This window comes from Rhinopithecus roxellana, chromosome 6, assembly GCF_007565055.1.
Source record: "Rhinopithecus roxellana isolate Shanxi Qingling chromosome 6, ASM756505v1, whole genome shotgun sequence".
Lineage (NCBI taxonomy): Eukaryota > Metazoa > Chordata > Mammalia > Primates > Cercopithecidae > Rhinopithecus > Rhinopithecus roxellana.
The window spans coordinates 78795813-78819193 of record NC_044554.1 but is presented as its reverse complement, the minus strand read 5'-3'; the positions used below and the strand labels follow the sequence as shown (position 1 = coordinate 78819193).

Here is a 23381-nt window from a genome sequence, read left to right as displayed (position 1 = left end):
ACTGCAGCCCTCGCCTTGTCCTGCCACCTGCCTTTCCTTCTGCTCTATTCATTAAAGTGATGCACCAGCCACTGAACTGGGTTTGCCCATCAAGCATCCTGGCTGGAGGGACATGAGTGACCCACGCAAACAGCCATAAGAGGCACGTTCAGTGATCTAAGCTGAGCAAGATATTGCTCCTGCTGTAAATACACTTCCTTCAATCTAGCAATAGAAATTAAACCTGTAACTACGTAGCTGCACAACTAAAATCTGAGGCAGAGTACAATAAAGTCACATTGTTCTATGACAGCTGGAAAGGAAATACACTTAAGCTGGATGAGGAGAGACTCGAAGAAGGCTCATGGAGAGAGTGTCAGACATGTTGGGACTTAAAGGATGCAGCGCAGGACTTTGAGTTCTTGCACATGCAGGATGCCATAAGAATCCAATTCTGAGCTGAGCATGGCGGCTCACACCCATAATATTAAATCCCAGCTACTCCAGAGGCTAAGGCAGGAAGATTACTTGAGGCCAGGCATACAATAGACTAGCCTGGGCAACACAGCTAGACCTTGTCTCTTAAAAAAAAAAAAAAAAAGAGAGAGAGAAAGAAAAAGAGGAGGATCTAATTCTGAAGGCAGAGCTAGAAGAGGCTTAGCAAGCAGTCTGGTTATTAGCTGCAGTGTCTTTGAGGGAGAGTTGACCAAAAGAAAGAAGAGCTGAGTTTGGAGAGGAGGCTACAGACTTGAAAGAGCTTGTGTTTGAAGTCAGGTCTGGGTTTAAACTCCAACTCTCCCCTTGCTATTGTGATATTGTACAATCTCTGAATAACAGGTTTTCTATCTGTAAATGAGGAATAATCATATTGCCATGATAAAGTCGTTTGAAAATAAGGGCTAATGCATTTGTAGAGCTTGGCACACAGCAGGTGTCCACCCAATGTCAGCTATTGTTGGACACCAGCTGTGGAGAGCCTGGTGTACCAAGTTGCAGAGAGGGGCTCAGTCTGGAGGAAACAGGAGAGCAGGAGAGCAGGAGATGCCCTGTTGGAGCTGAGCCTGAGACGGTGATGGCCATGACGCAAATGATTTAGGCTGGGGCTTCCTGCAATGACAGGGCCAAAGGCTGCTGAAGGGACTCTCAGCGGTGCTCTTTGCCACTTGCCTGGGTGGGCAGAACTGCTGCGATGAGAAGCAGCGGGTCAGAAATCACCTCAACTCCACTCCCCCAGTCTGGTAGTGCAGGATCCTAGAACCCTAAGCCATCAAAAATCTTAAATGTCAATTTTCAGGGGGGAAAAACAGCCCCAAACAAAATGGGAAAAGAGAATACTGTGTCGGGAATGCATGAAAACCTCAGCATTTGGGTTACATTTCAAGTCTTCCCCTAACTGGAGACTTCCCCTCTCTTAACTGCCTTCTCCCTGTTCCTCAAACCCATTTGCTCCTAGTGAACAAGAGCGTTATTGTCCACCTGGGGAAATAGTTGGCTCGGGTTCTTTTCTTCAAGTGTCTTGAAGTGTTCTTTTCTGGCAGTGTCTTGAGGTCCTTTGTGTGTTCATTCTCTTTCCGACGAAGTTGTAAAGGGAATGAACTGAGATCCATTTCAGATCCCAGAAAGCGGGGTGCTGGCTTTCTCATTGTACTGGGATTATGATGAGTATTCATCGTCCTCTCAAAAGTCTTCCAAGTGTGCTATTGTGCTAGTTGCTTAAATTTGTAAAACTTTTCTCGTATTTCTGCTCACCAGGAACTACAATTCGTCAAATAAAAGAGAAGCTGGCAAAACTCGTCTTATGTCTCAGTGGCCTGGAATTGAGGTAACTTAGGTTCTAGTTGTCATTCTGCAGTTAACTAGTTGTGTGACTCTGGACATGTGAATCACCCTTTTTTGGAGTGGATTGCCATTTCCTAGAGTAAATTTGGACCAAATCCACAAGGTCCTGCCCTTCCATGACACTGGACAGGTAAGGTTACAGGTGTTCAGTGGTGAAATGGCGGCTCCATCTTGTGACCCTGCACTCCTGCATGACGCTGTTTCCATAGCAACATCGGATTAAACCTAAAGTGCAGATGGGTTCTGTCACCACTGCTGTTACCTAGAGGAGGCACTCTCTCCTTGGAGCATCTGACTCCTCTGGGAAAAGGTGATAAGAATTCCTAGTCCTGCATAGGCATGGGCAAGGACTTCATGTCTAAAACACCAAAAGCAATGGCAACAAAAGCCAAAATTCACAAATGGGATCTAATTAAACTAAGGAGCTTCTGCACAGCTAAACAAGCTACCATCAGAGTGAACAGGCAACCTACAGAATGGGAGAAAATTTTTGCAATCTACTCATCTAACAAAGGGCTAATATCCAGAACCTATAAAGAACTCAAACAAATTTACAAGAAAAAAACAAACAACCCCATCAAAAAGTGGGCAAAGGATATGAACAGATACTTCTCAAAAGAAGACATTTATGCAGCCAACAGACACGTGAAAAAATGCTCATCATCACTAGCCATCAGAGAAATGCAAATCAAAATCATAATGAGATACCATCTCACACCAGTTAGAATGGCAATCATTAAAAAGGCAGGAAACAATAGGTGCTGGAGAGGATGTGGAGAAATAGGAACACTTTTACACTGTTGGTGGGACTGTAAACTAGTTCAACCATTGTGGAAGACAGTGTGGTGATTCCTCAAGGATCTAGAACTGGAAATACCATTTGACCCAGCCATCCTATTACTGGTTATATACCCAAAGGATTATAAATCATGCTGCTATAAAGACACATGCACATATATGTTTATTGTGGCACTATTCAAAATAGCAAAGACTTGGAACCAACCCAAATGTCCATCAATGACATACTGGATTAAGAAAATGTCGCACATATACACCATGGAATACTATGCAGCCGTAAAAAGGGATGAGTTCATGTCCTTTGTAGGGACATGGATGCAGCTGGAAACCATCGTTCTCAACAAACTATCGCAAGAAGAGAAAACCAAACACCGCATGTTCTCACTCATAGGTGGGAATTGAACAATGAGAACACTTGGACACAGGAAGGGGAATATCACATACCAGGGCCTGTTTTGGGGGGGGGGGTAGGGGGGAAGGATAACATTAGGAGATATACCTAATGTAATTGACGAGTTAATGGGTGCAGCACACCAACATGACACATGTATACATATGTAACAAACCTGCACGTTGTGCATATGTACCCTAGAACTTAAAGTATAATTAAAAAAAAAAAAAAGAATTCCTAGGCCTGACCAAGCATCTGGGACAGAGATTTATCACAGAATCCAGGGTCCCTTCACTCACCACTCCCTTTCCATGCCGAGACCACCCCAATCCCATTCTGACCTTCTCCTCTTCGGCCTTCCCAATGAGCTATGAAGGCCGTCTGTCTTCAGCAGATGGTCTGTCTCAGAAGATGGTCTAACTCAGAAGAGTTCCCCCGTGGAGGGAGCTCTTGGTAATTCTTGACCAAGTGAAAGGCCCATTGACCATCACTGTAATAGCCGCTGCACTGCTGTGGTTTAGACAAAACAAGCAATGGTCCCTGTTCTCAGGCAACTTAGAGTTTCAGGGAGACAGTCAAGGAAACAAATACATGAATAAAATTATACTTACAAATTACTATACCCCATGAAGGAATCAGGTGCCATACGAGAATCAAGGTGGGAGATATTTTGGAGAAGGTGGCAGAGGAGCTATCTGCAGAGGCAACACATCAGCTTCAGAACAAATGAAATGGGGACAAGGAGGGCGCGCATTCTAGCAGACGCACAGCCTGTGCAAAGGTATGAAGATGGGAATTCCCAACAGGTTCAAGGAACTAAGTGAAGACTCGTGAGGCCCCAGCGTAGTAAAAAAGAAGAGCGTGGATGGTGGGGTAGGAGCTAGATGAGGCAGAACCTCGCAGCTCACCGAGAGGATTTGCAATTTGGTCTAAATGCCATGGGACACTTTTGAGGGCAACAGGATCCGATGGAAGGGCAGGGGCTCTGGTTTATGAACAAATATTTTATTTAAAATGTTTCTTCTCACTCAATTGAAACTGTGAGGTAATCCCTCCCACACCCTAAAAAAAGACACAGAGGAGCATTTTGCTTTGTCTGCTACTTTAAAATGAGTTCACAAAAATAAAACTTCTTCAGTCAGTTCATCATCACAGAGTCCCCTCAGCTGGAAGGAGAATGCCCTTACACATAGCACAAATTGAATACCCAACCTCAAGCCCATGCCAAATGTTGAATCTAAGATAAACGGGTAGGAAATATAACCTAACCCAGCTCAAAGGAATAACACTGTCCTTGTTCTCAATCACTGAAAACCGCTGGATGTATTCATTTATGCAACTGACTTCCTGTATGCCAGGCACTGTGCTAGGCACTCCAGATACAGCAGCAAACCATAGACAGAAATTTCTGTCCTCACAGAGCTTGAATCCTACTGGGGAGGAGACTACAAACAAGACAGGTAAATTATAATTTATATTAGAAAGGGATGAGGGTGTGGAGTGTGAGGCAGGGAAGGGAGTTAGGGAGCGTGGGTGGCTGCAACTTTAAATACGATGGTCAGGAAAGACCTCCCGGGGTGACGTAGGAGGAGGAGGAGAAGCAACGACTTACACCTCAGGGGAAAGACCACTGGGAGTAGAGGGGAGACCAAGCCTGATATCCTTAAGTAGGTGCACCTGGGGAGCGGCAGGGAGGCCATGTGACTGGAGTGGAGAGAGAGGAGGGGAAGGGGAAAGAAGGCAAAAGGGGGACCAGATCACGTAGGGCCTCAGAGGCCATGGTTGGGGCTCTGGGAGCCATCTGAGGCTCTGAACGGGGAAGTGACATGTTCCATGCTTTGAGAAGGCCCATGCTGGGAGTTGTGATGAGAACAGGCCGCTTGTGTGGGAACAGGAGGAGCAGGTGGGAAGCCGCTGCAGTGATGGTGGAGCTGCCGCTTGTTAGAACCAGGGTGGGAGCTGTGGATGTGCTGAGAGACGATCGGATTCCAGATCTATTTTTGAGGGTAGAGGTTTGGATGTGGGGTGCAGAGAAAGGATGAGTCAGGGATGACACCACAGGTTTTGGCCCGAGAAACAGGAAGGAGGGAATCGCTGTTCACTGACATGGGGAAGACTGCGATGGCTGATGATCAGATAAGGATTTTGGCTGGGATGTTTTAAGTTTGAGATGCTTATTAGACATCCCAGTTGAAGACCTCAAGCAGGAGCTGAATATTCAGGGGAACAACCAGGGCCAGGGTCTGAAATGGGCATATACATTTGGGGGTCACCTGCCAATAGATGTTATTTCAAGTCACAAGAGTGGATGCGACCACCAGGAAGGGTATGGATATCAGGAGAGGGCCAGGGTCTGAGCGCAGGAGCATCCCACAGTTAAAGGTCTGGGGAAATCAGGGAAAAAGCCCAAGAAGGAGCAGGAATTTGGAAAAAGAAAACAGGGAATGGTGATTTCTTGGAAGCAGAGCAAGCTGCATTTCCTGGGAGGCTCTGTCAACTGTGTCCAGCACAGAAGGGGAGGGATGAAAATGGGCCAGGGGAATTTCCAAAGTGGAGATCCTTGGCGGTTCTAACAAGAACAGCTTTACTGAGGGAGTGGGGAGGAACTGCAGGCAGTCCAGATGCTTCCTGGAAGAAGTTCTGCTGGAAGAGGGGAGAAGGCAATGTGTGGTAAGTGGAGAAGGAAGTGGGAGATGAGAAGATCTGGGAGAAATTGCTGGTGGATGCCTATGGAAATGGTCTGAGGGAGAGAGGAGCTGCTGGAAAGACATGCTAGCAGGTGGCAAAGGGCAGGGCCTGGTGTGCAGGTGTGTCCCGGGGGGTCCAAGGCAGAGAATGCAGTCATGGGTTCTTAGTTTCTGTTTTTGGTTGGGCCAGTAAAGCCCCTTCCTCATCCCTCTTATCTGCTTATCAGTAGAGACAGAAATGAAAAACCATGGCTTCAGGCTGATAAACACATAAAACAAAACTAAACAGAACAACAACAACAAGATAAGATGGGTTGGACAAGCTTGGACATGCGGGCAGTTCACCTGTCATATAAGGCAGGGAGGCAGCATCCTGGCGGCAGGTGGCAGTGGGAGTCAGTGGACGCTCTTTTCTGATCCCTGCAATTGTCTCAACAAAGTGTGAAGTAGGGTCGTCTGTTGCCCGAGTAGGAGGATGGGGAGGAGATGAGGGAGGTTTGTTCATCATCACATTTGACCTAATGAATGAACTGATTTCTCTTTCACATATATTATAAAATCTGTTCTTATATTAGATGGAGAAAGAAGAGAAAGAGGACTAGAGAAAGGAGGAGAACAAAGAGCCCTGAGCATCCTGAAAATCCAAGAGAAACCCAGAATGAGGCTTCTGGCCAACACTGAGAAGATCCAACAAATATTTTCTGAGTACAAATATAATCTGGCGAAGTGGGATTAGAGATGTCTGTATTTCTGCTGAACGCACTTACTAAACTCCATGAGTGAAGGAGGGTTGCAGAGCATTCTGCGTGGTTCAGGTGTTTGACTTCACTTTAGGAAAAGTAAAACTAAGAAAACAGAGAAGCTGGAGCATGTGCCAAATAAAGAACTTGCTCCTCAGGAGACAGAAAAGCTGAGCTAATTTTGTATGTACTATAAAACATTAGTCAGCTTCAGTTTTAGGTCTAGTTTCAAACCTGGAGTGTGACAGTGGACAGGGAAGACTGCGTTCGCCTAAAGCATTTAGCCTTGCAAAAATAAATAGTATCATCAAATAAATAAAGCACACTTTATCAGGATTAGGCATAATTTATAATGACATAAAGGTGATGGAATTCCACATAATACAGGAAAAGAACAGGTTACTTATGATTTTTAAAAGTAATCGTAATGTGAATTTCTACCTGCATTTTATTTTGAATAGTATCTTATTACCTATATTAAAAAAAAAAAATAGTCTCTACTTAAATTTTACAAACCACAGTATGAGAAACTTATCCTTTTAAAATCAGTGCCATCCTGGGACCAGCATCACTGGAGGTCTCTAGTTACTTGCCAGGACATAAGGGGAATTCTCAGGGGAGCCCCCCACACAAAGAGCTTATGAGTCTTGACATGGAAATCAAAGTCGCTGGCCTTTTAATAACTCTGAAGAACAGGCTATGCTAGGAGTCAGTCTGTTAGATTGATCCAAAATAAACTGTCCCTGGCATAGTTGTTACATAACATCATTTCTTACCATTTCTGATATCCCTTACACAGACAAGAAAAAAAATGAAAAGGTCACACTGGGCCTCCATCAACAGGAACTAGACCTGAGCCCTTTGATAAGGGGCCTTCTGCACAATTGATTCTTTAAACCTCCTTCTTCCTTAAACCTCTGCTTCTGTCTTCCAGTGCAAGTATTGACTGCCATACCCCATAATAGACTCAATGTATGAAACAATTTTAACCACAAAAATCTAGTAAGAAAATTCAGTGAGAGCTGACACTATAAAATACCATGAATCACCAGAGGTGGCCTGTGGATCAATTAGCAGGATATTGGCAAAACTCTGTAAAGCATTTGATTGAATAAACCTACAGCCACCTATCCAGCAAATGAACAATGACTGAAATTGTTGTGGGGAGTGAGTGGGGGAGGGTGGGAGGGTTGTGTGTGTGTGTGTGTGTGTGTGTGTGTGTGTGCGTGAGCATAAGAACAGACTATTTGGTGAGTCAATAGTGGAGGGAGAGAGTGTGGATGAATTAATGACCAGGCTTCAAGGCAGCTCCGTAATTTGGGGAGATGATTTGTGCATTTGCATCGGCATTACTCTCCCCCACCCTTACTTTGCTAAAATTTATACAATTTTTTCCATATTCACAGTTTTTATGAGAAAAACAATGCTTGCTAATTATAGGGAGTTTATAACAAACTTTTAAGCAGCATTCACAGAAAACCAAAAACCACCTCAAGCGTCATCACCCCAAGATAAGCACTATTATTATATTAGAGAGTTCCTTCCATTCTATTTTCAAAGCATGCATGTGTATTTTTCAGCCAACAAATACTATGCTGCATATACCTTTAACATTGTGATTTACTTATGTAACATTATGTTATGAGAGATTTTTATTTTATTAAATAGTCTTAGGAGATTTCTTTCACAAAGGCTACACATTATTCCATAGTATGGTATGACTAAATAGGACTTCAAGTAATCTTTTTGTTGGATTTTTAAAGGTAGTCCCAATTTTTCACTATTTTAAATATATATATAATGCTGCAAATGAACATCTGTATAGCTTATTCCTTGCACCAATTTCTGAGTACTTTGCTCTGTTATTCTCTGAGGACCCTGATAACTCAGTGACACCATGGATGCTGAGTGCCAAACTGCTTGCAAAGCACATGTAGAGACCCCTGGACACTTCCCTCTGCACTGAGTGCCCATCTCAGGACATCTTCAACAGCATTGTGTTGTATAGTTTTTAAAATGTTTAATAAGATAGGCAAAATGACAGTACTTTTCATTAATTTGTGGTTTGTTTTCTAGTATGAGTAAATATCTTCTCATTGATTTCATAGTCTTTTTAAGGTTTTTTACATGTCCTCACATGTGACTCACATCTACCACAGCGGCTGGTACACCATAGGTGCTCAATAAGTGTGTATCAAATAAAAAACAATAAATGGAGAGATGGTTTGTGTCTACTTTTGTAATAGGATTTTACTGCTCTCTCTCTCTCTCTCTCTCTCTCTCTCCCCCCGCCCCCAGCTCCCCCCAGGGCGTTCCTGAGTTTATTTGGGGCACACCTGGGCGAGGATCCTGCACCTAGAAGATGTTGGGCCTCTTGGTGGTGAAGCATGGCCCGGCGGCACCTGTTGGCTGCGATCTCCTCCACCTTCATGATCTGGTTGCAGTGGGCCCAGGCGCAGTGCCAGCCCGTGGTGGTCAGGTCCTGGTATTCCCTGTATGTGTTGTGGATGCAGATCCAGGAATCATAGAGCAGCCAGACACTGAAGTTCTTTACCCGCAGAGGAGCCTTCTCAAACACCTGTCCACAGTAGACAATCTAGCCTGAAGACATCTTCATCTTCTTTAACTGAGATACGAAGTACCAGAAGCGGGACTTGGAGACGTCATGATTAGGCGCAAAGATTCGCTTGCGGTAGAGGGGCAGTGTGTGGCATTTCGGGGTTGGCAAGGAGAGACCATCACCTTGTACTCTTGTAGTGTGCCCGAGGCCTTCATGGCGTCCTCTCTGTGCCTGCCGCCACCCGTGCTTTTCTCCAGCACTTTGGGAGGCCAAGGTGGGTGGATCAACTGAGGTCAGGAGTTCGAGACCAGCCTGGTCAACATGGCAAAACCCCGTCTCCACTAAAAATACAAAAATTAACTGCGTGTGGTCGTGCAGTTAATCCCAGCTATTCGGGAGGCTGAGGTAGGAGAATCGCTTGAACCCGGGAGGTGGAGATTGCAGTGAGCCGAGATTGTGCCACTGCACTCCAGCTTGGGTGACAGACTCCATCTCAAAAACAAAACAAAACAAAACAAAACCATATTTTACAACTTCTGTCATATATTAAAGAAAAATGGGAAAATATCCACCGTTTTTGTTAAGTATGACACAGTTTCCCCATATTTGCTATCTTTTTATTTTGCTTAGGTTTTTTTTTTAATTTACAAAACTTCAACATTTTATATTGACAAATATCTTGATTTTTTTTCCATTGTTATCATTCTGCTATTTTAGGCTTAAAAGATTTCTGTCTCTAATTCAAGATATTTATCCATATTTTCTTTTGACTTTTTATGATTTCATACTTTATGTTTCACTCAAATCGATCAGGGATTGAGGTATGGGTAAAAGAGGAAATATATCTTAAAGTTTTTTTCAAAGTAGCTAACTAATTGTATCAGTAATACTTATTGTTTAATATATTCTTTACTCAAATATTTTTTATTCTATCACTATTATTTCTAAAATTTATATTAGGGTCAATTTCTGTTCAATTTATATAGTTCCACTAATCTGTCATTATGTTGTTGCACTCATATCTACCATTTCAATGTATTTATTTATTTATCTTTAATTTTTTTTAACTTTTATATTCAGGGGTACATGTGGAAGTTTGTTGCTTGGCTATATTGTGTGATTCTGAGGTTTGAGGTATACATGTTCCTTTCACCCAGGTACTGAGCATAGTACCCAACAATTAGTTTTTCAACCCCTACCCCACTCCCTCCCTCCCCCTTCCAGTAGACCTCAGTTTCTACTGTTGCCATCTTTATGTCCATGAGTACTCAATGTTTAGCTCCCACTTATAGGTAAGAACATGTAGTATTTGGTTTTCTGTTTCAGCACTAATTTGCTTAGTATAATGGCCTCCCGCTGCATGCATGTTGCTGCAAAGGACATGATTCATTCTTTTTTATGGCTGCCCTAGTATTCCATGGTGTATATGTACATTTTCTTTATTCAGTCCACCATTGATGGACACCTAGGTTGAATCCATGTCTTTTCTATTGTGAGCAGTGCTGCGATGATCATGCATTTGCCTGTGCCTTTTTGGTATAATGATTTGTTTTCTTTTGGAAATATACTCAGTAATGGGATTGCTGGGACAAACGATAGCTCTGTTTTAAGTTCTTTTAGACATCTCCAAACTGCTCTTCACAGTGGCTGAAGTAATTTACATTCCCACCAGCAGTGTATAAATGTTCCCTTTTCTCCACAGCCTTGCCATCATCTGTTTTTTGACCTTAAAATAGCCATCCTGACTGATGTGAGATGGTATCTCACTCTGGTTTTCATTTGCATTTCTCTGATGATTAGTGACATGGAGCATTTCTTCATATGTTTGCTGGCTGCTTTTATGTCTTCTTTTGAGAAGTGTCTGTTCATGTCTTTTGCCTGTTTTTTAATGAGGTTGTTTTTTGCTTGTGCAATTATGTTTTTTTTATAGATTTTGGATATTAGACTTTTGTTGGATGCATAATTTGCAAATATTTTCTCCCATTCTGTAGGTTGTCTGTTCACTCTGTTGATAGTTTCTTTTGTTGTGCAGAAGCTCTTCAGTTTTTTTTTTTTTTGAGATGGAGTCTTGCTCTGTCGCCCAGGCTGGAGTGCAGTGGCCGGATCTCAGCTCACTGCAAGCTCCGCCTCCCGGGTTTAGGCCATTCTCCTGCCTCAGCCTCCGGAGTAGCTGAGACTACAGGCGCCCACCACCTCGCCCGGCTAGTTTTTTGTATTTTTAGTAGAGACGGGGTTTCACCGGGTTAGCCAGGATGGTCTCGATCTCCTGACCTCGTGATCCACCCGTCTCAGCCTCCCAAAGTGCTGGGATTACAGGCTTGAGCCACCGCGCCCGGCCGCTCTTCGGTTTAACAGGTTCTACTTGTCAACTTTTGATTTTGTTCCAATTGCTTTTGAGGACTTATAAATTCTTTCCCAAGGCTGACGTCCAGAATGGTGTTTCCTAGGCTTTCTTCTAGGATTCTTACAGTTTGAGAATTAAATCTTTAATCCATCTTGAGTTAATTTTTGCATATGGTGAGAGATAGGGGTTCAGTTTCATTCTTCTGCTTGTGAGTAGCCAGTTTTTCCAGTATCATTTATTAGGGTCTCCTTTCCCTATTGTTTATTTTTGTCAATTTTCTTGGAGATGACATGGCTGTAGGGGGGTGGCCTTATTTCTGGGTGCCCTATTCTGTTGCATTGGTCTATGTGTCTGTTTTTGTACCAGGACCATGCTATTTTGGTGACTGTAGCCTTTTTTTTTTTTTTTTTTTTTTTTTTTTTTTTTTTGAGACCGAGTCTCGCTCTGCCACCCAGGCTGGAGTGCAGTGGCCGGATCTCAGCTCACTGCAAGCTCCGCCTCCTGGGTTTGGTGCCTGCCACGTCGCCCGGTTAGTTTTTTTTTTTTTTTTTTTTGTATTTTTTTAGTAGAGACGGGGTTTCACTGTGTTAGCCAGGATGGTCTCAATCTCCTGACCTCGTGATCCGCCCGTCTCGGCCTCCCAAAGTGCTGGGATTACAGGCTTGAGCCACCGCGCCCAGCCAGACTGTAGCCCTTATAGTACAGTTTGAAGTCAGGTAATGTGATGCCTCCGGTGTTGTTCTTTTTGCTTAGGATTTCTTTGGCTATTCAAGCTCTTTTTGGTTCCATATGACTTTTAGCATAGTTTTTTCCAATTCTGTAAAAAATGACATTGGTAGTTTGATAAGAATAGTGTCATATCTGTGGATTTCTTTGGGAAACATGGCCATTTTAAAAATACTGATTCTTTCAATCCATGAGCATGGGATGTTTTTTCCTATTTGATTCCGTCATCCATGATTTCTTTTCTCAGTGTTTTGTAGTTCTCCTGATACAAACATTTCACTTCTTTGGTTAGATGTATTCCTAGGTATCTCAATTTTTTTTATCTATTGTAAATTGGATTGCATTCTCAATTTGGCTCTCAGTTTGAACATTATTGGTGTATAGAAATGCTACTGATTTTTGTCCACTGCTTTTGTATCCTACAACCTTGCTAAAATCGTTTATCAGTTCTAAGAGTCTTTTGACAGAGTCCTTAGGGTTTTCTAAGTATAGAATCATATCATTAGGGAAGAAAGAGTTTGACTTCTTCTTTGCCTGTTTGGATGCCTTTCATTTCTTTCTCTTGCCTAATTGCTTTGGCTAGTACTTCCAGTACTATGTGGAATAGGTTAGAGCTGTGTTCTTGTCTTGTTCCAATTCTCAAAGGGAATGCTTCCAGTTTTTGCTCATTCCATATGATGTTGTCAATTACTTTTTAAACATACATTAATGTTAAATGGAACATCCACACTTCTTTCCCCAACGTTTCTTGGTTATGTTTTCCATTCAATCTTAATTTGTGGAATTGTAGAATGAAATGCATATACATACAACACATGTACATAAAATTATATAAATCTATCTCCTTGACATTTTTAGATTTGCGTTCAACCTGTATATTAATTTGTGGGGAGTGAAGTTATCTAAAGCTCAGTGTTTCCATCCAGCCACATGATGTACCTCTCAATTTGTTCCCATCTTTTAGGTCCTTCAGTGAAATTTTATGATTTTCTTCAGAGAGTTTCCACATACTTCTTTTTGAAGTTATCTCTAGGTACTTTATACCTAAGATTTTCTTACTTTTATATTTTCCAATTTGATATCACTGGTGTAAGTGAAATCTATTGATACCTACCATACTTATTTTGCATACTGCATATTATTTAATTCTTTTTAATTCTAATAATATTTCAGTTGAATCAGTGGAATTTTTTAGTTCAATAATTAAACATCTGCAAATGCTACATTGATTTCTTCTAATATGTTGGTTTGTTTTGGTAGAGTTTTTGCCAGCACCTGAGATGGTCTCAATTATCCTTACCACCTGATGTTCACACCATTATGAAGTGCCCTTCCACACTGAACCAGAACTTGTCAGTGTGACCAATAGAATTTAGCAGGAGTGGCAATGTGTGACTTCTCAGGCTAAGTCATAAAGGCACTTCAGCTTCTACCTCGGTCTCCTGGCTCCCTTGTTTGTGAAGAGGCAGCTGCCATGCTTTGAGGATGCACATGCAGTCCTGTGGAGAGCCCGAGTTGCTAGCTGATACCTCCATCTGACAGTTTCCCTAGTTTGCCAGCAACACTAGTGAGCCACATTGGAAGTGGGTCCTCTTGCCCTCGTCAACCCTTCAGATGACTGCAGCCCCAGCTGGCATCTGACTTACAACCTCCTAAGAGATCCCAAGTCTAAACCCGCCAGCCAAGCTGCTGCTGAATGACTGACCTGCAGAAACCACAAGAGACTATTAAATGATTGTTGTTTTGAGTCACTAAATTTTGGGGCTGATTTGTTATGATTTATTATTAAGCAATAGATAACACACAGAATTTCAAAAGAATGTAAGTGAAAAAAATCCAACAATTATTGAGCACTTACTATATTCTAGTAACAGGGCTTACAACAACCCTAATGTGGGCATTCCTGTTTCAGAGATGAAGATGTAGAGGCTGAGAAATACTAAGGTAAAGCAAGGCTTCTCAAACTTGTTTTACATTTTGAGCCAGATAATTCTTTGTTATGGCAGTTGTCCCACGCATGGCAGGGTTTCTAGCTTCTGCACATCAGATTTCAGTAGCAGTAACCCAATTGCAAAAACCAAAAAATGCCTCCAGACATTGCCAATTGTCTCCTCAAAGGTAACACTACCCTCAAACTTCCCGCCCCCAGCTTTGTTTTCTTGCATGCATTAGACTACTTGTGTGTTATCAGACAGGCTAGACTTTTGACAGCAGTTAAAAAGGCTCCAGGAATGCCCCGGTTTTCTACTTCCTGGTTATTCCATAGACTCTGTGGTGGGGAATTCCCAGATGGATGGTCTTGTCTTTCAATTCATTTATTTCCTCCAGCACTCCAATTGTCCTCTCCAGCTTCCTTCACTCCTATATTGAAATAGTCTTCCTAACCCAAATATGTTTCAAGTGTGAATTTCACATGTGTCTTTCTGGTTCCTACAATACAGTGTTGTTCTATATTAGGGAAATGCCATGGGCATGCATTTGAGGGGCTCCCAGGCCTTGTCTCATAGAAAACCTCCTAGAGGAATCAACTCATCCAGTGAAGTGTGTGTCAGGGAAAGGGATCGGAGGCAACTTCAAACTGTTGCAGACAAAAAGAGCAGAATATGTGAGGGTTCTGTGGCCAGCAGGAGCATGGCACATGCCAGCTGTGCTGAATTCAGTACAACTAAAACAAATAATGTTTCCAGCATGCTTGCTATAGGAGGGGGCAGGGGATGTGGATGGCAAGCAAACTGAAGAAGTAAGTAGAAGCCTGACAAAGGAAAGCAGTAGATAGGTTCCAGAGATGTCAACAGGTAGATGGTCAGAACTTTATTAAATATTTCAGTGGTGAGGGAGAGGATGAATTAGAATGGCACTCTGAGCTCTGACATGAAAGTGGGTAGAAGGTGGCGCTGTTTACTTAAAAAAAAAAAAAACACAAGCCTAGGCAACAAACCAAGACTCCATCTCTACAAAAAATAGAAAATAGAAAAATTAGCAGAGGATGGTGGTGCACACCGGTAGTCCCAGTAGCTACTCAGAAGGCTGAAGTGGGAGGATCACTTGAACCCAGGAGGTTGAAGCTGCAGTGAGGCATGATCACACTGCTGCACTCCAGCCTGGGTGATAGAGCAAGATCTTGTTAAACAAACAAACAAACAAACAAACAACAACAACAAAAAACAGGTTGGGGAAGATGACACATTTTGAGTTTGTCGTGCCTGAGGAACATGAAGTGGAAAAGCCCAGTGGACAGTTAGAAATGTGGATCTGACTCTCAGGATCCCCCAGGGATTCATCATCCTACAGAGGAGTGTTTCTCAGTGTTGGCACTGGTAACATTTTGGGGCAGATACAGCTTTGCTGTGAGGCTGTCCAGGGCACAGTGGGGTGTGCAGCTGCATCCCCGGCCTCTGCCCACTAGGTCCAGTAGCACGTCCAAGTCATGACAATGAAACATGTCTCCAGACATTGCTAAATGTCCCCAGGGGACAAAATCACCCCCAGGTGAGAGCCTCTGGGTTAAAGTTTTCACAGGGAATAAGGCCGCAGATCTTTGATTCAAATCCTGGTGGCCTGTCTCTAAACTACAGCCCTTCTCCACTGAGCCATGTGTAAGGATCCCTGTCACACACTGTTACAGAACACTGCGAGCCTCCTTCTAGGATTTATCTCATTGGCTTATGTAACTAAATTCTGTAGCTGAGTCGGAAATGTCTGTTTCCCCAAGGAGAAAGTAACCATCCTGAGGGCAGAGCCTCTGCACACAGAGGATGCCTAGTAGAGTCTCTTGCACTTTAGAGAGACTCAATGAATATTTTAAAATAAAGGCATAAATTATAAGTTGTTGTTTCTGATTTACTAATGATTTAAAGGTATTCTAGCATCAGTATGAAGTGGCAAGTGTTCTATCTTTATTTGTCTGTGATAACTATCAGGTGAATATCATACTGCTTGAAAGTTTCTCAATATTCATTTGTGAAATGGTGTGGTTCTGAAAACTTTATTAAAAATTATCTGGCAAGTTTTATAGTTACTTTGATAACTTCAGTGTTTTGAAATTTTCTACTTCTTAAGTATGGGAATTTTCTAAGGAAGTTAACTCATCGAGTCTTTCAAATATATTATTAAAATTCTGAACATAAAAATTTCTATTAATATTTCTCTTTGGCCGGGCGCGGTGGCTCAAGCCTGTAATCCCAGCACTTTGGGAGGCCGAGACGGGCGGATCACGAGGTCAGGAGATCGAGACCATCCTGGCTAACGCAGTGAAACCCCGTCTCTACTAAAAATACAAAAACTAGCCGGGCGAGGTGGCGGGCGCCTGTAGTCCCAGCTACTCGGGAGGCTGAGGCGGGAGAATGGCGCAAACCCGGGAGGCGGAGCTTGCAGTGAGCAGAGATCGGGCCACTGCACTCCAGTCCGGGCGACAGAGCGAGACTCCGCCTCAAAAAAAAAAAAAAAAAAAAAAAAAATATTTCTCTTTGAACTATACATAATTTTATATTCCTTTTCTGATTCTAATCATGAATATTTGTTTTCTCTTAATTAGCTATGCCAGAGTGTTTGGTCCCCTAAGTAAATATTTTTAGATTTATTTATCAGTGCCACTGTTTCACTATACTTTGTTTTTAGTTCATTAATTTCTTCTTCTATTTTAGTTATTTAATTTTTCTTTCCCTAGGTTTCTTTGGCTGGGGGTTTCCTAATTTTTTTTTTACTTGAACACAGTTTTCTTTCATCTTAAATAATAAAAACATATAAAACTGTGAATTTTTCCCTGTAAATAATTTTAGTCACATCTGCTAAGTTTTAATGTATAGTTATTATATTGACATTATTTCCTAAATAGTCAAAATTATGGCTTCAATTTCCCCTTTGGCCAATAGTTATTTTTCAATTTGAAAATGTTTGAAATTTTAAAAAACATTAATGTCTAATTGTATTGTGATCGAAAAATGTGCCTTTAATAGTTTCTCCTTTTTGGAATTTATTGAGGATGTTCTCATGCCCCAGTAGTATATTGCTAATTGTATAGATGCTGTATAGATCCTTGCAATGATGACATATTTTATTTCATGGCAAAATGGTCAGTACATGTTTTATTGTAAATATTATTTGATTGTATGTAATATTATCTTTTTTATGTGCAAAATAATGAATTAAAACTCCCAACACAAGTGCATACTTTTCTGCTAACTTCTAGCAGTTTTTGCTTTGCCTATTTCGATTCTACACTGTTAAGAGTGTAGAGGATCATGGCCCTTTGTCACTATGGATTATAACTTCATCAACATAGAATTACCAACTTTGTCCCATTAAATACTTCTCCTCTTCAGACCTCACTTGATCTCATATTAAGCTGACATTTATTTATTTATTTTACTTTTATGGCTTTACTTTTAACCATTCCTTTTATGTGTCTCTTTTAAATAGAATATAGATGAATTTTTCTGTTGTTAGGTGATATTTATTTACATTTATTCTTGAATGAGGTATGTGGAATAATAGAAAATATATATTTTACTTGGTCTTCATTTGTTCCTAGTTCCTGGCATAGAAGTTCTTAAAACACTTCCTGAAGTCAGGCGTGGTGGCTCACACCTGTAATCCCAGCATTTTGGGAGGCTGAGGTGGGTGGATCACGAGGTTGGGAATTCAAGACCAGCCTGGCCAAGATGGTGAAACCCCGTCTCTACTAAAATACAAAAAATTAGCAAGGCGTGGTGGTGGATGCCTGTAATCCCAGCTACTCGGGAGGCTGAGGCAGGGAATTGCTTGAATCCAGGAGGCGGAGGATGCAGTGAGCGGAGATTACGCCACTGCACTCCAGCCTGGGTGACAGAGTGAGACTGTGTCAGAAAACGAAAACAAAAACAAAAACAAAAACAAAACAAACAAACGAAAAACACTTCCTGAGAGAAGTGTCTTTTGTTACTCATAACCAGCCCCTTCACTCCTACCAGAGTTTATAGTAACGAGGTAGCTCTTGGTGGGTCCCTAGACAGCTTCAGGATGGGGGGCTGTCACCAGAGGAACCAACCATGTGACAAGAGGGTGGGAAATTTCAGCCCACCCGTTGACCTTGGGAGAATGGGAAGGGGTAGAGATTGATCCAACAACCAATGGCCAGTGATTTAATCAATCACGCTTACATAATGCAGCCTCCATAAAAAACCCTAAATGATGTGGTCCAGGGGTGCTCCTGAGCTGGTGAATACATCTGGGTGCTGGGAGGGTGGTGCAACCCACCCTCCAGAATCCCCACCCCCAGGTTCCTCTTCATCTGGCTGTTCATTTGTACCCTTGATGAGAAGCTGTCATAGTAAGTACAGTCCTTTCCTGTGTTTTATAAGTCACTCTAGCAGATCACTGAACCTGAGGGGGAAGTTTTGGGAACCTTCAAATTTGTAGTTGGTTGGGCAAAAGCATGGGAATCCTGGGAACCCTGTTTTTGGCTGAGGCCTGAAGTGGGAGCAGCGTTGTGACAATGAGCCTTTAACCTGTAGGGTTTGGGCTAACTCCAGGAGTGAGTGCCAGAACTGATTTGAATTGTTGGATATCCAGCTGGTGTCAGGGAATTGGAGAATTAGTATGGAAGACCAGACATTTGGTGTCAGGAGTGATGTCAGAAAAAAGACAACAAAAGGTGTTTTAAACTTATTAGCATGAGCCTTATGAAATTGTCATTTTTGTAGGTCAAGATAGCAAAGTATGAACAATTTTATACATTTCAACATAAACTTATATTATCTGATATTATAGTTTCTCTTTTTATGTTTCTGTAATAAAATTTGTGCTCTTCTTATCCTGTCTGCTCTCAGCTACCCAGCACAGGGCAGGATGACACTTCCTGGCCCTCTGTGGTTAGGACGGCCATGGGACCAATTCTAGCCAAGGAGTTGTAAGCAGAGTAAATGTAGCTTCCATGCTGAGGTGTTTAAATGGCTGTGCAGAACCCCAGAATTCTCCTTCCCTCTGAGATGGAAACTGGCAACCTCAGAGATGGTGGCTGTCACCAGGACCAAGAGTGGCTAGAATGAGCAGAGCTACCCTCCGGACCCACAGACTAGGACAATGAGCAAAACATAGTCCCCTGTTTAAGGCACTAAAATATGAAGGTTGTTTATTTCCATGATAGAAGCTAGTGCATCCTGACCTACTTTCTGTCCGTTTTGTTTTCCTGATTTCTTGACTACATGAAAATATGCTTTTGCCTCCATATTATCATATCAAGTTTTCATGGTAAATAAGAAAAAATGGAGGAGCAAATTTAATATACCAAGTCATCTAGACTAATTATCCTCAGATATTTTAGAAGGGGAAGGAGATTGCAAGAACTATTTCTTGACAATAGTAATTTTTTTTTTTGTATTGAGACGGAGTCTCACTCTGTCACCCAGGCTGGAGTGCGGTGGCGCGATCTCCGCTCACTGCAAGCTCCCTCTCCCGGGTTCATGCCATTCTCCTGCCTCAGGCTCCCGAGTAGCTGGGACTACAGGCGCCTGCCACCTCGCCCGGCTAGTTTTTTGTACTTTTAGTAGAGACGGGGTTCACCGTGTTAGCCAGGATGGTCTTGATCTTCTGACCTCGTGATCCGCCCGCCTCGGCCTCCCAAAGTGCTGGGATTACAGGTGTGAGTCACCGAGCCCAGCCAACAATAGTAATTACTTTTTACGAAAGACGGATGCTCTATTGAAGAAAGCAAACATAAAAGCAAAATGTAGAGATTTATGGATAAAGTCAATGTGGTATATACATAGACAATGGAATACTATTCAATCTTTAAAAAGAATAAAATTCCATTATTTGCAATAACCTGGATGAACCTGGAGGATGTTCAGGTTATATGTTAAGTGACATAGCCAGGCACAGAAAGACATATACTGCATGATCTCACTTATATGCGGAATCTAATAAAGTCGAATTCACAGAAGCAGAGAGTAGAATGGTAGTTACTAGATGCTGGGGGGAGGGGGAGGGATGGGGAGATGTTAGTCAAAAGGTATAAAGTTTCTGTCAGAATAAGTGTTAGAGATCTATTGTGCAGTATGGTGACTGTAGTTAATAATAAGGTATTGCATGTTTCAAAATTGCAAAAACAGTAGATTTTAAATGTTCTCACCACAAAAAACAACTATGTGAGGATTGATACATTAAGTAGCTTATCTGAATCATTCCACAATGTAAACATATATAAAAGCATAACATTTTATCCTACAAATACATATTTGTTGGGATAATCCCACAGTTATTATTTGTCAAGTACAAATTTTTAAAAATTAGATATTTATGCATCTTTATCATTACTTTGTGATTTGTGAATGGTAAATAATATAATTAAGAGATAAGGAGTGGAGAAACATGAACTTAAATAAAAACAATAATAATGCTAGAAAGAATACAACAAATCCTGCAGCCTCTTCCTCTTTTTCTTTCTTTGGCCACCTCTCTCTCTCTCCCTCCCTTTATTTGTCTCCTCCTCACCTTCCTCCCTCCCTTCTTCTCTGTTCCCTAGTATTTCTCCTTGTGTTTTCCTTCCTATTAACAGAGCTCAGGGCCGGGAGCAGTGGCTCACGCCTGTAACCCCAGCACTTTGGGAGGCTGAGGCGGGCAGATCATGAGGTCAGGAGTTCGAGACCAGCTTGGCTAATATGGTGAAACCCCATCTCTACTGAAAATACAAAAATTAGCCAGGCATGGTGGCGCACGCCTCTAGTCCCAGCTACTTGGGAGGCTGAGGCATGAGAATTGCTTGAACCTGGGAGGCAGAGGTTGCAGTGAACCAAGATCACACCACTGCACTCCAGCCTGGGAAACAGAGTGAAACTCCATCTCAAAACAGAAAAACAACAACAAAGAAAACAAACAAACAAACAAAAAACCAGAGCTCAGATTATTTTAGCAATTCCAGGGCTTGTTCTACAGTGCTATGCTGCCAAGAATATTTGTAATTTTCTTTAATTCTTTTGTGTTTAATAAGTTAATGAAAACCCTCATCTCTATGTCCTTAAGAGGCAAAAATCCTTGAAGTTTTGAAGCTTTTAGATGCTTCAATAAAATTCCTGTTTCCTCTCTGAGAAAAATAACAAGTTTTCTCTCTTTAGAATGTGGAAATTGAATTGTATTCTTTTCATCGCATCGGTAAGTAATCGCAGGAAATGCAGACGAGAAGAAATTATGCAAAATCCTGCTAGCCATCATAACCACTCTTGTCATTTTGATATCAATTCTTTTAAATATAACTATTACATGCAGATGTGTAGCCTTCTGTTTTCAACAGACATGTGATGTGACTGTTCATAAATGGGTGAAGTGACCACCTTATATTCAGATCAAGCCATATATGTGTCATGTAAGAGTCCTGAGGATGTGACTGAATGGCAGGAGGGCCTGGGGACTGAGAAGTAGGGAGAAGATGGAAATGCAAATGGACAAGGATAATGGCCTAGGGCTGTATAATTTACTTATAGAGCTTCTCTGATCTATTTATAGTAGCTGTTCAGAGGAAGCAAAGGAGGAAATGACATTTTAAACTGTAAATTTATTAATTTTAATAGTTTGTTTCCCCCTAGGAATGCATGTTAACCTCATTACCGCATTGAACACTCTTTGGAGGAGAAAACTACTTTTCATAGCTTAGTTTTTGTGAGGTAACTGCTAAGTAAGTAATTATAGATTCATTTGAAGGCATCCTAACACCAGGGAAATAACATATTTTTAAAATCATGAAGACTGGGTCTGAATTTGATCTCTGCCTCCATAGCTATGGGGTCCTGGGAAAGCCCAGGACTTACCCTGCAGCTTCAGTTTCATCATATGTGAAATAATATCATCAGTACCTTGCAAGTTGCTGTGAATGTTAAATCAGATGAAATCTATAAAGTGGCTGATATACAGATATTATTCAATGAATTATAGCCATTGTTTTCTTTTTTCTTGTAGCTTCAATAGTTATTGATTTCTTTAGGTTTGTTACACACACACACACACACACACACACACACATATATTTTTTGAGACAGTGTCTCATTCTATCACCCAGGCTGGAGTGCAGTGGTGCAATCTTGGCTCACTGCAGCCTCCGTCTCCTGGGTTCAAGTGATTCTTATGCCTCAGCCTCCCAAGTAGCTGGGACTACAGGTGTGCACCACCATGCCTGGCAAATTTTTGTATTTTTAGTAGAGACGGGGTTTCACCACATTGTTCAGGCTGGTCTTGAACTCCTGGCCTCAAGTGATTCTCCTGCTTTGGCCTCCCACAGAGCTGGGATTACAGGCGTGAGCCACTGCAGTGGACCAGTTTGTAATTTTTTACTGACTAATTTGGTTAAGCAAGAAATAAGTAATGCTGAAAAATTAAAAACAAACAAAACCCACAACAAAACAAAACAAAACAAAAACCTGCCAGTTACTCTTTTCTTATGAGACAGAAGCACTTATTGATGGGCCCCTTACTGTCACAATAAAGATATGATTGATATGGCCAACATTCAGCAACCACTGAAATCTGAATGTTCACTTTGTCAGTAGCCATTTGCTAAAGAACATCACTGTCACAGAACAAAATGCTTTCTGGCTTATTCCCTGCTGCTGTGATTATCTCGTGTGTTTAACTGAAGGTACCATGTAATTGGGGTGGAGTCCGTGCCACATGTTCCTGGAGTTCAGAGCTGCCCCGCCCTCTACCAGTGTCAGCCAGGTCACTCTGCACCAGCTGCATTTAACCCCCAAGGGTTTAAACTGCCTTGCACTTGGGTCAGCGCTTCCAAGGGCCACTAGGGGGCAGCAAACAGGTGAGAAAGCGCAAATAGAAGAGAACAAACCGGACGAGGAAGACATAGAAGTCATAGTACTCAGGAAAAAGGTTCTGCCCTCTTCAAAGAACAGGCTTGGGATGCTATGCACAGCACAGCATAGCACAGCACAGCAACAGAACTGGAGCTCTAGACATAAGGCTCCTGTTTAAGGAAAAAAAAAAAAAAGGCAATTTCCTTTACATAAAGACAATCTACTTTTCCTATGCCAATAATTTTCAAATATTCATCGCTAGCCCTAACTTCTCTTCTCAGTTCCAGGTGCCTGTGGCCACTTGAATGCCTCAGTCTCCTGCGACTCATCCTCATTATACTTCCTTGTAAGCAACCTAGTGCAGCGCTCAAGAATTTGCTCCCTGGAGCCAGACTGCCTGGGTTCCAATCCTACTTCAGCATTTACCAATTAATGCTTTGGGCAGTTAATTAATTTCTTAATTTCCCCATCTGTAAAACTGGGGCAAAAACTGTACCAACCTCTCACTGTTGTGAAAGAGGTTAATGTTTGCAAACTGGCTTAGA

At 41.9% G+C, this 23381-nt stretch overlaps 1 protein-coding gene and 1 pseudogene across 2 annotated transcripts in view; both read right to left on the bottom strand.

Moving 5' to 3' along the window:
• Positions 1 to 23381, bottom strand: part of HECW1 (HECT, C2 and WW domain containing E3 ubiquitin protein ligase 1) — a 461143-nt gene that overhangs the window by 288250 nt on the left and 149512 nt on the right. The gene's annotated exons all lie outside the window — the stretch shown is intronic.
• On the bottom strand, positions 8790 to 9209 carry LOC115898315 (annotated as a pseudogene).